The following is a 13,864-nucleotide window of genomic DNA, read 5'->3' as shown; positions in this document are numbered from 1 at the left end:
GAGGAGATAACCAAGGTGGGTAGATTCCAAATGCAGAAAATTCTAAGAAATAGTTAAGCCTTCCATTGGCTTCCTTTCTTTCCTTCAATAATCACTCAATTCCCTTCACAGCAAAACCTCTCAAGGGAGTTCTCTACTTTGGTCTTACTACCTCTTGACCTATCATTCCCTCTTCTAAAATCTGGTTTCTATCCCAACCACCTCACTGCAATAACTCCGGTGGGCCAGAGAACAACCTTTATCTTGCCAAATCTAGTGGCTGATTCACAATCCTCATCCTGGTCAACCTTTCCATGTTATCCAACACAGTTGTGTCCTTATAACATTTCCTCTCTTTGTTTCAATGATTTCTCTCTTCTGGCATTCCTCCTAATTTGCTGGATCCTCCTAGTCTGATTTATAGATGGAAAGGTAGCCCAAAGCTAAATTGTGGGTCTCCTTTTCCGCTACGGCTACACACTGTCCCTTGATAATCTCATTCATTCCTATGTTTGGGGGTTTTTTTAAGATTTTATTTATTTATTTGACAGAGAGAGTGAGGGGGAGCACAAGCAGAGAGGGAGAGGGAGAAGCACACCCCCATGGAGCAAGGAGCCCAATGCGGGGCTTGATCCCAGGACCCTGGGATCACCACAGGAGCTGAAGGCAGACACTTAACCAACTGAGCCACCCAGGTGCTCCAATTCTATGGTTTTAAGAATCACATATGCACTACGGACTCCTAAATCTACATTTCAGCACTGAACTTCCCCTAAGCTCTGGACTTATATATTCATTTATTCATTCACTCATTCATCAAATATTTATTGAATACATATATTATGCATGAGGTATTATTCCAGACTCCTGGGATGCAGAGGTAAATAAGACCTAGATATAAAAAGCTAATATTACACATGATAAGTTATATAGAAATATATATAAATAAGGAATGACTGCTGGGTTTTGGCCTGCATACACACACACACACACACACACACACAGAGGAATGGAGAAAAATAAAGTGGGGTAAGCGAATATAGAATGACAGGCGGATATAGAGAGAGCTTATAGGATGGTCAGCGGAAAAAAACCTCTCTTCCATGGTCACATCTGAACAGAAATCAGTATGAAGGGGGCAGGCTACATGAACATGTGGAAGAAGAATGTTCTAACCAGAAGAAATAACAAATGCCCCAAACTCGGGAATAATTCTGATTCTTTGAAAGAAGAATGAAGAGTCCTGGGGCACCTGGGTGGCTCAGTGGGTTAAAGCCTCTGCCTTCAGCTCAGGTCACGATCCCAGGGTCCTGGGATCAAGCCCCACATCGGGCTCTCTGCTCAGCGGGGATCCTGCTTCCTCCTCTCTCTCTCTCTCTCGCTCTCTGCCTGCCTCTCTGCCTACTTGTGATCTCTGTCTGTCAAATAAAAATAAATAAAATCTTAAAAAAAAAAAAAAAGAATGAAGAGTCCTGAAGTAGAGTGAAAGAACATTTGAATATGAAGTCAGAAAAGTTGAAAGTGATCAAATCTTATAGAGCATTATAGTGTTGTAAAGCACTTAATTATTATAAGAAAAAAACAGGAGCATCTGATCAAGGAAGAGACATAGTAAGATTGTCGTTTTTTAAAAGATCACTCTGGAGGCACCTGAGTGGCGCAGTCAGTTGAGTGTCCCACTCGGTTTTGGCTCAGGTCATGATCCCAGGCTGAGGAGATCTAGTCCCATGAGGGGCTCAGTGCTCGGTGAGAGTCTGCTGGAGATTCTCTCCCCCACCTCCCCCATCTTCCCCACTGCCCCCACTCCCCCACCTCTGCCTCAAACCTGAGCACCTGTGACCAGGCTCACTCTCTCTAAAATAAATAAATTTTTAAAAAGAAAAAAAAATCACTCTGGCTGCAATGTGAAGGACAGATTACATGGGGACAAGCCTAGAAGTCAAAGACCAAAGAAAAGTTTACTGCAGTGATAGTCTAGGCAAGAGGAAATAGTGGCTTGGCCTAAAGAAAGAGTACAAGTAGTCGATGTAATCAGGCTGGGCTCACATCTGAAAGAGGTGTCAGGAGTTGGTAAAGGACTGAATATGGGATGAAAGACAAAGAAAAAGAGTAAACAATGACTGCTGGGGTTCTAGCCGGCCAAATGGGGTGAATAGCAATGCTATCTACTAGCACGCAGCAGCCACTAGTGATCACTTGGCGACTGGACACCTTGTAAGTAGCATGGCTAAAGGGACTTTCTAGTTTTCTTCAAAAACCTTGTTCCTCTTCCAGTCTTTCCCAGCTCACTGCTGTCACATAACCCTTTCCTATGTCCTTCTGGCACTTGCCCCTATCCGAATTACCTTTACATCCACCTCAGTGTAGGCTCTATGAGAGCAAAGACCTTGACCGTCCAGTCTGCTGCTACATCCCTGGATCCTATAATACTGCCTGGCACAGAGTAGGCACGCGATGAACATTTGTTGAATGAAACAGTACATGAGTAAAAGAATCCTCTTACTGTTTCCTTTGTAAGTGACTCTCTTCAGTTTGGCCAGCTGATGTTAGAGCTTTTCAATTTCTAGAACCTATTCTCTTCTCACTAGCTCTCAAAAGGCATTTCTTACCCACCACTTCAATTTCCATCGATTTGCCCACATTTTGGACATTTTTAAAAAGATTTTATTTATTTGACAGGTCACAAGTAGGCAGAGCAGCGGCAGGGGGCGGGGGTGGACAGGGACAGGGCGGGTGATTTCGGACATTTGTATCTCCAGCCTGGAGTTCTCTGAGATCCAACCTATTTCAATGTATCTCAAATTCGGCAAGAGCTAATAGTGGGCTTTACCACCAAACCTGTCCCCACCCATCCAGATAGGCAAACTGGAAATATTCTCATCATCCTTTTTATCACCTCCCCCCAACTCCTGCTAATCAACCTATCACCACGTCCTGTTGATTCCGTCTTGGGGTGCAGAAAAGGAGACCCACAGTTTAGCTTTTTTTCGAATTATCTGTTTCTTCTTTATTTTTAAGTAATCCCTATGCCCAATGTGGGGCTCAAACTCACAGCCCAAGATCAAGTTGCATGCCCCACTGACTGAGCCAGCCAGGTGCCCCTCTCTCTTGCTTCTGAAAAGACTTTTCCCATCACCCTAGTTCATATTTTCGTTGGGACTGTTGAAACAGCTTCCTAACAGTCTCCCTACAACCACTCTGGTACCCCTACAATGAACTGTCCATGTTCCAGCTACAAAAGTCTTTTCAAAAAGAACACCCCAACATCCACTACATAAAACTTTTCAATAGCTTCTCCTGGCCCTTACGGAGAAGAACAAAAGAGAACCCTCCAGGGCCTTGCCAGTCTAGCCCACAATCTTTTCAGGCTCACCTCATGCCACTGTTCCTTTTTTGTTTCCTGTGCTACAAACATATTTGGCCTTCTTTCAATTCCTAAACATGCCATTACTCACCTGCAAGGGTCTCACAAAACTCAGCTTCAGAGCACCCACCTCAGTTTGTAAATATATATATGTATTTTAAGATTTTATTTATTTATTTGACAGAGAGATCACAAGTAGGCAGAGTCAGGCAGAGAGTGAGAGGGAAGCAGGCTCCCCACTGAGCAGAAAGCCGATGTGGGGCTCAATCCCAGGACCCTGAGATCATGACCTGAGCTGAAGGCAGAGGCTTTAACCCACTGAGCCACCCAGGTTGCCCCAGTTGGTAAATATATTCTAATTAGGATGTCTATTCCCTTCAGAAGACTGTGTCATGAGAGCAGAGACTGTCTCACTTTCTTCACTACTGTATCTCCGGCATCTAACAACATCTAAGAATTCTTCAGATGTTGCTACATGGATTTCTGCACAGGAGAGGTTATCTGATGGCAGGTGGTAGGTACACTGGCTACACCGGCATGAGGAGATTCAGTCCCAAATGCATCTGCCTATGTAACTTTCAGAAAGTTAATTAAACTCTTAAAACTTCAAGGACCTCATTCTGTGAGCATCAAAGAAGATAATGTACTTAGTATGCTTACCACGGTTTCTGACACACAGAGAAAGTTCAATATATGTTAGCTATTATTATTAGCTATTTTCATTCATTCAAATGGCCAGATGCCATTTAGGATGGCTAAGTAAAAGTTGACTTATTTTTAGCCCTTTTCATAATTATACCTTCAACTGCATAAAGCAGCAAAAATAGTTTCATAAATAATTTTAAAAGTTTTGAAAACTCTGTTCAAAGTTTAATGTCAAGTATCTTCATTCTTAAAAAAAAAAAAAGGCATAAAATGAACATAGTATTTTATTTGTTATCTCCTTCTGTGTGAAAAACATACCCCAGAATGTAGGATCTTAAAACAACAAACATTTTTATCTCACAGTTGTGGTAAATAATCTGAAAGTGGCTTAGCTAAGTGCCTCTGGCTCAAGTTCTCTAGAGAGGTTGTAGTCAAGCTGTCAGCTGGGGCTTCAGCCATCTCGAGACTCAACAAGGACTGAAGAATCCTCTTGTAAGTTCGCTCACATGGCTGTTGGCAGATTTTTGGTCTTCACAAATTTCTAACAAGGTTTAATGTGGACACAAGATGAAAATGTCTCTATCATTTATAAAACTTTTGTAAAACAGTGTTATCCTTATGCTACTCAATATCCCTTACAGGGGCCCCGGGTGGCTCAGCTGTTAAGCGTCTGCCTTCAGCTCAGGTCGTGATCCCTGGGGTCCTGGGATCGAGCCCCACATCGGGCTCCCCTGCTTCTTCCTCTCACACTCCCCTTGCTTGCGTTCCCTCTCTCACTGTCTCTCTGTCAAATAAATAAATCTTTAAAAAGGCAAAACAAAACAAAAAACATCCCTTATAAACAATTTGTAATAAATCTTTGTGTTTCCTCTTTGGGAAAACAGCATGTTTATTATATAAATATATATAATATTATATAAATATATGTAATAAACATGCTGTTTACATATATATAAATATATATTTATATATATTATATATGAAAGTATTGGTTTTTTATTGGAGGTCTCCTTTTTCCCTAATAGCTGGTTCTGACAGATTGTTTTTGCCAAATGATCTCCTAGATTATCTCCTAGACTTTTCTCCTTCTCCTGCCCTTATTCTTACTTCTATTATTGTATGGCTCTTTTTCTTTTATCATTATTTTACTAATTGTATTATCAATATATTGCCTTTTTTTTTAAAGATATTATTTATCCATTTGAGAAACAGAGCAAGCACAAGCAGCAGGAAGGGGCAGAGGGAAAGGGAGAAGCACGCTATCTGCTGAACAAGGAGCCCCACGTGAGACTTGATTCCAGTACCCTGGGATTATGACCTGAGCTAAAGGCAGATGCTTAACACACTGAACCACCCAGGTGCCCAATATATTGCTAACATTCACATACAATATTTGGTGTTAGGCAGAGTATAAATAAATCAATTAACACCTAATTAATTTTACAAGAGAGCTGCCCAAAATCAAAATTCATTTACTGTGCCACCACCAATAACATAGTTAAATAAATTTAAAATAATATTCTATTCTAAATATGCATTTACTGGGGCGCCTGGGTGGCTCAGTGGGTTAAGTCTCTGCCTTCAGCTCAGGTCATGATCCCAGGGTCCTGGGATGGAGTCCCCCATCAGGCTCTCTGCTCAGCAGGGGGCCTGCATGCCCGCCCCTTCCCCTCTGTCTGGCTCTCTGCCAAATGATCTCTCAAATTTTGATCTGTCAAATAAATAAATAAAATCTTTAAAAATAAATAAATAAATAAAAATTTACTATATGTGAAAGAAAATACTGCTTTGTCAGCCCTTTTAAACTCCACAAAGCTAGAAAGACAACAAAACTGCCTAAATTCTAGAACTGTGCCATCCCATACGGTGGCCACTAACCATATGTGGCAATTTAAATTTAATTAAAATTAAATAAAAGTTATATTTCTCAGCCACACTAGCCATAGTTCATGAGGACTCAATAATAAACATGAATTTCAAAGCTATATAAACCTTTGCCTTTCTGTAATTTCGATCCACAAACAGAAAAGCAAACTTAAAAGGGGACCAAAGGAAGAATACAATCATCTTGACTTGCAGCCTGCCAAGACCAATACAAGGAACCACACACACACACACACACACTTACACACATTTGTACAGTCTGTCTACAAGTAACCATCCCTTCTCTGAAATTAGAGCAAAGTCATGAAAATGATCACAGGTAAGATTAACCGGGATGCTGAGAAAGTAGCTTTCCTCTTTATGCAGTAATCAATCCACTTGCTACAATTAAAAAAAAAAAAAAAAAAAAGTACATCCATACCACTACTGTCCAGTGGTAGCAAGGTTGTAGTAAAACTAGTGCTCTCCTACAACTCTTGTGAAATGCCAAACAGCAATAGAAAAACCCTAAAATCCAAGTCAAATTATACTACTGGAGACTGTCCCTATCACATATGCAATTTCCCCTGCCTATAGTTTTCCTCTGATATATTTACCTAGTGAAATCCTGCTTATACAATAGTTACCCTGTGGTTTGATTCCACTTCCTCCATGATACCCTTCTGAGTTGCTCTGTATTAGTCAGGTTCTCCAGAGAAACAGAATTAAGAGGAAATATACAGATATAAAGATATTTGTTATAGGGGTGCCCGGGTGGTTCAGTCAGTTTAGCACCAGACTCTTGATTTCAGCTCAGATCATGATCTCAGGGTCCTGAGATGGAGTCCTGCTCAGGCTCCACACTCACTGCAGAATCTGCTTGTCTCTCTCCATCCCCCTGCTTCTCTGCTGCTCTCTCTCAAATAAATACATAAAACCTTTTTTAAAAAAATAAAGATATTTATTATAAAGGACTGGTTCAACAATTATGGAGGCTGGCAAATCCCAAGATCTGGAGAGTGAGTCAGCAAGCTGGAAGCCCAAGAGAGCTGATGGTTTAGTTCCAGTCTGAGTAGGAAGCCTGAGAACGAGGAGAGTTGATCATATAGTTCCTGTCTGTAGACCAGCCAAGCCTGAGGCCCAGGAAGAGCTGATGTTTCAGTTTGAGTCTGCAGATAAAATGCTAATGTCCCAGTTTGAATGCAGTCAAGCAGGAAAGAATGGTCTCTTACCGGAGGAGGGTCATCCTTTTTGTTCTATTCAGATGTCAACTAATTGGATAAGGCCCACCCACACCAGGGAAGACAATTTCCTTTACTCCATCTACCTATTGAAATGCTGATTTCATCCAAAAACACTCTCCTAGAAACACACAGAATAATATCTGACCAATACCTAGGCATCCCATGGCCCAGTCTAGTTGACACATAAAATCAACCATCACACACCCCACATGGACTTCAATGACATTTCTCAGACCTTAAAACACTCAGTCCATACTTGGCAAAATGTGCTTAATATACAAGGCTTTGAGTAATAGATACTTGTATAAACATTTTAAATCTTGGGGTGACTGGGTGGCTCAACTGGTTAAGCACCTGCTTTTGGCTCAGGGCATGATCCAGGGGTCCTCGGATCAAGCCCCATGTCAGCGGGGAGTCTCCTTCTCCCTCTCCTCCTGCCCCACATTGTGCGTTCTCTCTCTCTCTGATAAATAAATCTTTATTTAAAAAAATTTTTTTTTAGATTTTATTTATTTGAGAGAGAGAGAGACAAAGATCGCAAGAGAGAGCATGAGCCAGACAAGCAAGCATGAGCAGGGAGGAGAGGGAGAAGCTGACTTCTTGCTGAGCAGCGAGTCACAACCTGAGCCCAAGGCAGATGTTTAACTGACTGAGCCACACAGGAGTGTCTCAAATAATTAAATCTTAAAAAAAGAGATTTTAAATTTGAGAATTTAATTGGCCCACAGCATAAACTATTTCTTGAATCTTCTGTATTTACCATAGTGTCTTTCATAAAACTGGTATTCAAATTTTTAAAATAAATACTAAATGAAATACATCAAAGAGCCTAACAATAGAGAATCTCGATCTCACTCTTTTGTACAATCTTATGAGATATGTTAAGGGCATCATGGGACAATCTATAATATTACCAGACAGTTCATTATTTAAGACATTATATTAAGGCATTATTTAAATCTGACATTGGTAGGACGGCTTGTATTCAATTCTCCCATGCAACCACTTACAAAAAAATTGAAGCCAATGCACAGGATTATCATCTACTGTTTTTTAAGGATTTTACTTATTTGAGAGGCAGAGGGAGAAGCAGACTCTGCTTCTTGAGCAGGGATCCCGACACAGAGCTGGATTCCAGGACCCTGTGATCATGACCTGAGCTGAAGGCAGATGCTTAACTGACCAACCACCCAGGGCACCCAAGATTATCACCTAATTTAAAAATACATCTCTCACACACCCACATAAACCACTTTCCAATCCTGAGAAAAATCTAAAAACTAATGCACATCAAAAAAAAGAAAGCAAATACAAATGGTAGGAGTTTATACACTATTCTCTAGATATAGCTATCCTTAGACTTGGAAGGATGACTACATTTTTTCTTGGCTTCTCAGCTTATATCCATTTCTACCATATTACTCAGTGTCCGTGATTCCGGAGTCCTGGGACTCCGAAATTTTTTTCCTTCCCTAAAATGCTCTCAAATCCTAATCAAATTGCAAACTTTTATATGAATGTGGCCATGTTGAACTCTCTGGCTGACTATCCCAAAGGAGAACACAAATACCACTTTTACCAGCTGAGAATATGGACACAGACTCAGTACCCTTCTGGTCCTGTCACCCGCATTCTGGGTCACCCCTTAAGCTTCCGATCAATTAGGCCCTACTCACTCTGAGACTTTCAAGTAGGGAGAGTAGAGATTCAACCCACATATAACTGCAAATGTCATTTTATCCCATACCTGTTACATCGGTTATCCAGATTAACCTAGACTGGCCAGGACAAGTACTGCACCCATCCTTTCCGGTGGCAACAGGGAATGGGGGACCATAAAGTGTTTTGAAAACAAAAGGGATTAGGTAGGAAGGGATATCGTGGGAAACCAAAAACCTCAACTTTCACAGTCAATCAAAAAAAAAAAAAAATCAATCACCTATCCAGCCCCACACCTGCATCCGATGCCTCACTAGACCTTTAACATACCATCTGGTTGAAGACCCGCAATAATGTCATCAGAATGGTATTATCATATCCATTCTCTAAATGAGGGAAGTAAGGCTCAGAAAGGCTAAGTAACCTGCAAACGTAAGTAGCAGAGGAGTCAAAGCTAGTTCCTACTCCAAGGCCTGTATATGCACATTCATCTATTCTGTAATGTCATCCTACATGTCCTCAACACCAAAAACTGACCTTGACTTCACACTGCAACCTCTTGCCAAGAAAAACAGCTTAAGGGGGGTTGAACTATAAATGCAGGTGTTGCTTTACCTTTAGAAGGATTCCCCTGGGTCACTTTATTGTAAGAATACATATATAGGGGTGCCTGGGTGGCTCAGTTGGTTAAGCCACTGCCTTTGGCTCAGGTCATGATTCTGGAGTCCCAGGACTGAGTCATCGGGCTCCCAGCTCTGTGGGAAGTCTGCTTCTCCCTCTGACCTTCTCCCCTTTCATGCTCTCTCATTCGCTCACTCTCTCTCAAATAAATAAATGAAATTAAAAAAAAAAAAAAATACAGGGGCGCCTGGGTGGCTCAGTGGGTTAAGCCTCTGCCTTCGGCCCAGGTCATGATCTCAGAGTCCTAGGATCAAGCCCTGCATCGGGCTCTTTGCTCAGCAGGGAGCCTGCTCCCCCGTCTCTCTGCCTGCCTCTCTGCCTACTTGTGATCTCTCTCTCTCTCTCTCTCTGTGTCAAATAAATAAACAAAACCTTTAAAAAAAAATACAGTATATAATACACACAATTAAAATGTGTGTTATTTCACCATTTGAGGACTCAGGAAGGCTTCCAGTCAACAATAAGGCTATCAGCTGTTAAGTTTTTAGGGAATCAAAACTTACACACGGATCTGGGCCTGTGCGGCAGGTTGGTCCCCCAACCCGGGCACTGTTCAAGGCTCAAATGTACATGGAAAGCAACAACACAGAAACTTGTCTTCTCAACCCTGCACGAGTGGAACAGGGGTATCTCCCCTCCAAAGTTGAACCACCACTAAGAACTTACACAGATTTGTAATCTGAATTCATACTACTAGTATGGAAGAACTGAACCACAAAATTTAATTTTAAAATGGCCTCAGGCTGGGGTGCCTGGGTGGCTCAGTTGTTTAAGCATCTGCCTTTGGCTTGGGTTATGAGTGGAGCCCTATGTTGGGGGTGGGGTCCCAGATCAGTGGGGAGTCTGCTTCTCCCCCTCCCTCTCCCCACTCATTCTCTAATAAATAGTACATACAATCTTTTTAAAAAATAAATAAAATTTAGGGACGCCTGGGTGGCTCAGTTGGTTAAGCAGCTGCCTTCGGCTCAGGTCATGATCCCAACGTCCTGGGATCGAGTCCCACATCAGGCTCCCTTGCTCGGCGGGGAGCCTGCTTCTCCCTCTGCCTCTGCCTACCACTCTGTCTGCCTGTGCTCACGCGCTCGCTCTCTCTCTCACTCTCTCTCTCTCTCTCTCACAAATAAAAAATAAATAAAATAAAAATAAAAAATAAATAAATAAAATGTATTCATTATATATCATTTATTAATACATTATATAATATTATATATGTATGTGTAGATATAGATATATTTATTATTATTATTTATCAACCTGGCCTCAGGTTACTGGCAGAAGCAAACACACATCTTTTATGGAAGAATTAACTTTAACCCACACTGTTACAAGGTAGAGGATAGTCAGCAAAGTATCCCCCAGACTGAGAAGGCACTCTGAGACTGAAAAATGTCGCAAACCACTCTGTACCATTTACAAAGAGTTTTATCCATGCTAACTTACTGACAGAGGGAGGATCTGGCAGGGCGGTGAACCAGGACACTCCGCAGCCATTCTCCGACTCCATGCCCAGCCAAATCCAGATCTTAATCCCCAGCTTTTGTAGAGCAAGGGGTATGGTGGTAAGGTCACAAGGCAGGTATCTAAAGTGCCTCCATCTGTGCACCAGAGGGTCTCCACCAACTACCTCAGGTGGCACCTTCTGTGCGCCAGTCATTCTGCTAGTTACCTCAAGGGGCGCCTGCATGAGGGAGGTCAGAGCAAGCCTTCTCACAGAAGGGTCAGGGCACACATTAACCTGCAAGTGGACTGGGACACGTAGTCCTGCGGGAGGTCCTTGCGGGAAGGGGTGGGGGATGATGAAGGAAAAGATGGAGTCAGTATGGTCGGCACTCCTACACACACTAACACTGATGATCAGATGCCACTAACTGTAAGGCACATCCACACTTCAGTGGTTTTAAAATGTTAAGAGAAAAAAGTACATGTTATAAATCAATGAGTGGCACCTGCATGGCTCAGTGGGTTAAGCCTCTGCCTTCCGCTCAGGTCATGATCTCAGGGTCCTCAGATCAAGCCCCACATCAGTCTCTCTGCTCTGTGGGGAGCCTGCTTCCCTCTCTCTGCCTCTTTGCCTACTTGTGATCTCTCTCTGTCAAATAAATAAATAAAAATCTTTTTTAAAAAATCAATGAGCTGTATGGAGCGCCTGGGTGGCTCACTCAGTTAAGCGTCTGCCTTCAGCTCAGGTCATTATCCCAAAGTCCTGGGATCGACCCCTGTGTTGGGCTCTTTGCTCAGTGGGGAGCCTGCTTCTCTCTCTCCTTTTGCCCCTCCCCTCACCCACTTGTGCTCTCTCGGGAGCACGCTCTCAAATAAATAAATAAAATCTTTTTAAAAAATCAGTGAGATGTAATAAGTGACCTCTGGAAGGAAAAGACTGGAGCCGCTGCTCTACAGTGGCAGCCTTTACACTGGTAACTTCCAAATACCCTTTCTCCAACTCTGCATTCTCCTCTACTCATTCCTCTTCCATTTCTGTCTCTTACCTTATCACCAATACCACTACACTAACTTCTTCAGGATCCTTACATCCAGCCCACACTAATCCTTCCCAGCTCAAGATTCTGAAAAATATTTACTTTGTAACTCAACAGTTAACACCTGCTAATTATAGCAGCCATTGTTGTTCTGCATGAGAAACTCAACACAGAATTAGTATTTCTGACTTAATGAAATTTAGCTATTTTACAATTATTCCTCCCTATTTAATACATAATAAAATACTACTGATAGGAAGTCTTTGTTTTTATCAACAGCTCCTGAGAGTCATCTCTACAAACAAAAAAATCCTCATACATATATAATATTATATAATGTATTAATAAATGATATATAATGAAATTTTATTTTTAAAAAAGATTTTATGTACTATTTATTAGAGAGAGAGAGAGAGAAGAAGTGGGGAGAGGGACAGGGAGAAGCAGGCTCCCCACCGAGCTGGGACCCCCCCAACATAGGGCTCCATTCATAACCTTGCCACCCCCTTCACTCTTGCTTGCATGCTCTCAAAATATATATATATATATATGTAATTTCTTTATTTTTAGTAGTATGTTCCTCATTTTGGATTTTTCTGATTTTTATTCATAACTAGGTTCAGATTATTCATTCCTGGTTGAAATACTAATATTGCTTAGACAATCACATCTGGAACCACACAGTGTCCACCTATCCCTTACTGTTAATGTTAATTTTCATGACATTGGATCAAAATGCTCCTGATTTTTCCTTTGGTTACTATTTTTCCCTTTGGCACTAATAAGCAATCTGTGAGGGAACACTTTAAAATCATGTAAAATCCTGTTCCTCCTTAAGTTCCCATAGATTTGTCATCCACTGATGATTCTTGCCTGATCCGATCAGTACTATGATGGCTACAAAATTTAATTCCACCTTAATCATTCATTTTAAGTTTATGTTAACTATTAATGACACATATAGTCTACCCTGAGAAATCTATAAATGTTATGTGAATTACATGAAATTTAGCTTGCATATAACTAAATATTTTTAGATTATTTTTTTTAAGGATTTTATTTATTTATTTGACAGACAGAGATCACAAGTAGGCAGAGAGGCAGGCAGAGAGAGAGAGAGAGAGGAGGAAGCAGGCTCCCCGCTGAGGAGAGAGCCCAATGTGGGGCTCGATCCCAGGACCCTGGGATCATGACCTGAGCCGAAGGCAGAGGCTTTAACCCACTGGGCCACCCAGGCGCCCCTAGAATATTAATTTTAATCACTTCAGCTTATTCATGTCCTGTATGAGTTGTTTTCTAACAACAATGTTGAGCACTGTAGCTGTCATCTTTGGGGTAAAATGTAAAACTCAACTTTTGCCATGTAAGTATATATAAAGGTGCTCCAAGATCCTAAAAGAAAATAATGAAACTGACACATTAATCATATCCAAAAATACTTCCTGTTCATCAGTAAAATTTACCAATCTACTGTCAACTGTTTTTGTCTTCATGCATTTGACAGAATATAAAGGGGAAAGCACGGCAGCACAGCTGTAAGGCATATAAACTATTGCTCCTATTTTAAAGACAATCTGGCAACTGCTTCAAAACGCTTTTTAAGACTTTATTTATTTAACAGAGAGAGACAAAGCGAGAGAAGAAACACAAGCAGAGGGAATGGGAGAGGGAGAAGCAGGCTCCCCACAGAGCAGGGAGCCTGAGGCAGGGCTAGATCCCAGGACCCCAGGATCATGACCTGAGCCGAAGGCAGACGCCCAATGACTGAGCCACCCAGCCACCCCTGCTTTAAAACTCTTAAAGGCATATACCCATGGATAAATTTTATATAACTTGCAAATATACCATTACAGGAAACCAGAAACAACCTACATGTTTATCAATGTAAGAAATGAGATCAATGAATTACATTTTATTCAAACAATGGACTACTATGCAGCTATAATAAAAAA

At 41.4% G+C, this 13,864-nt stretch overlaps 1 protein-coding gene across 2 annotated transcripts in view; it reads right to left on the bottom strand.

The window, feature by feature from the left end:
* Nucleotides 1-13,864, bottom strand: part of PDE3B (phosphodiesterase 3B) — a 182,608-nt gene that overhangs the window by 104,325 nt on the left and 64,419 nt on the right. The window lies entirely within an intron of this gene.

Source organism: Lutra lutra, chromosome 10, assembly GCF_902655055.1.
Source record: "Lutra lutra chromosome 10, mLutLut1.2, whole genome shotgun sequence".
NCBI classification, from domain to species: domain Eukaryota; kingdom Metazoa; phylum Chordata; class Mammalia; order Carnivora; family Mustelidae; genus Lutra; species Lutra lutra.
This window is presented reverse-complemented; position numbering and strand designations above follow the sequence as displayed.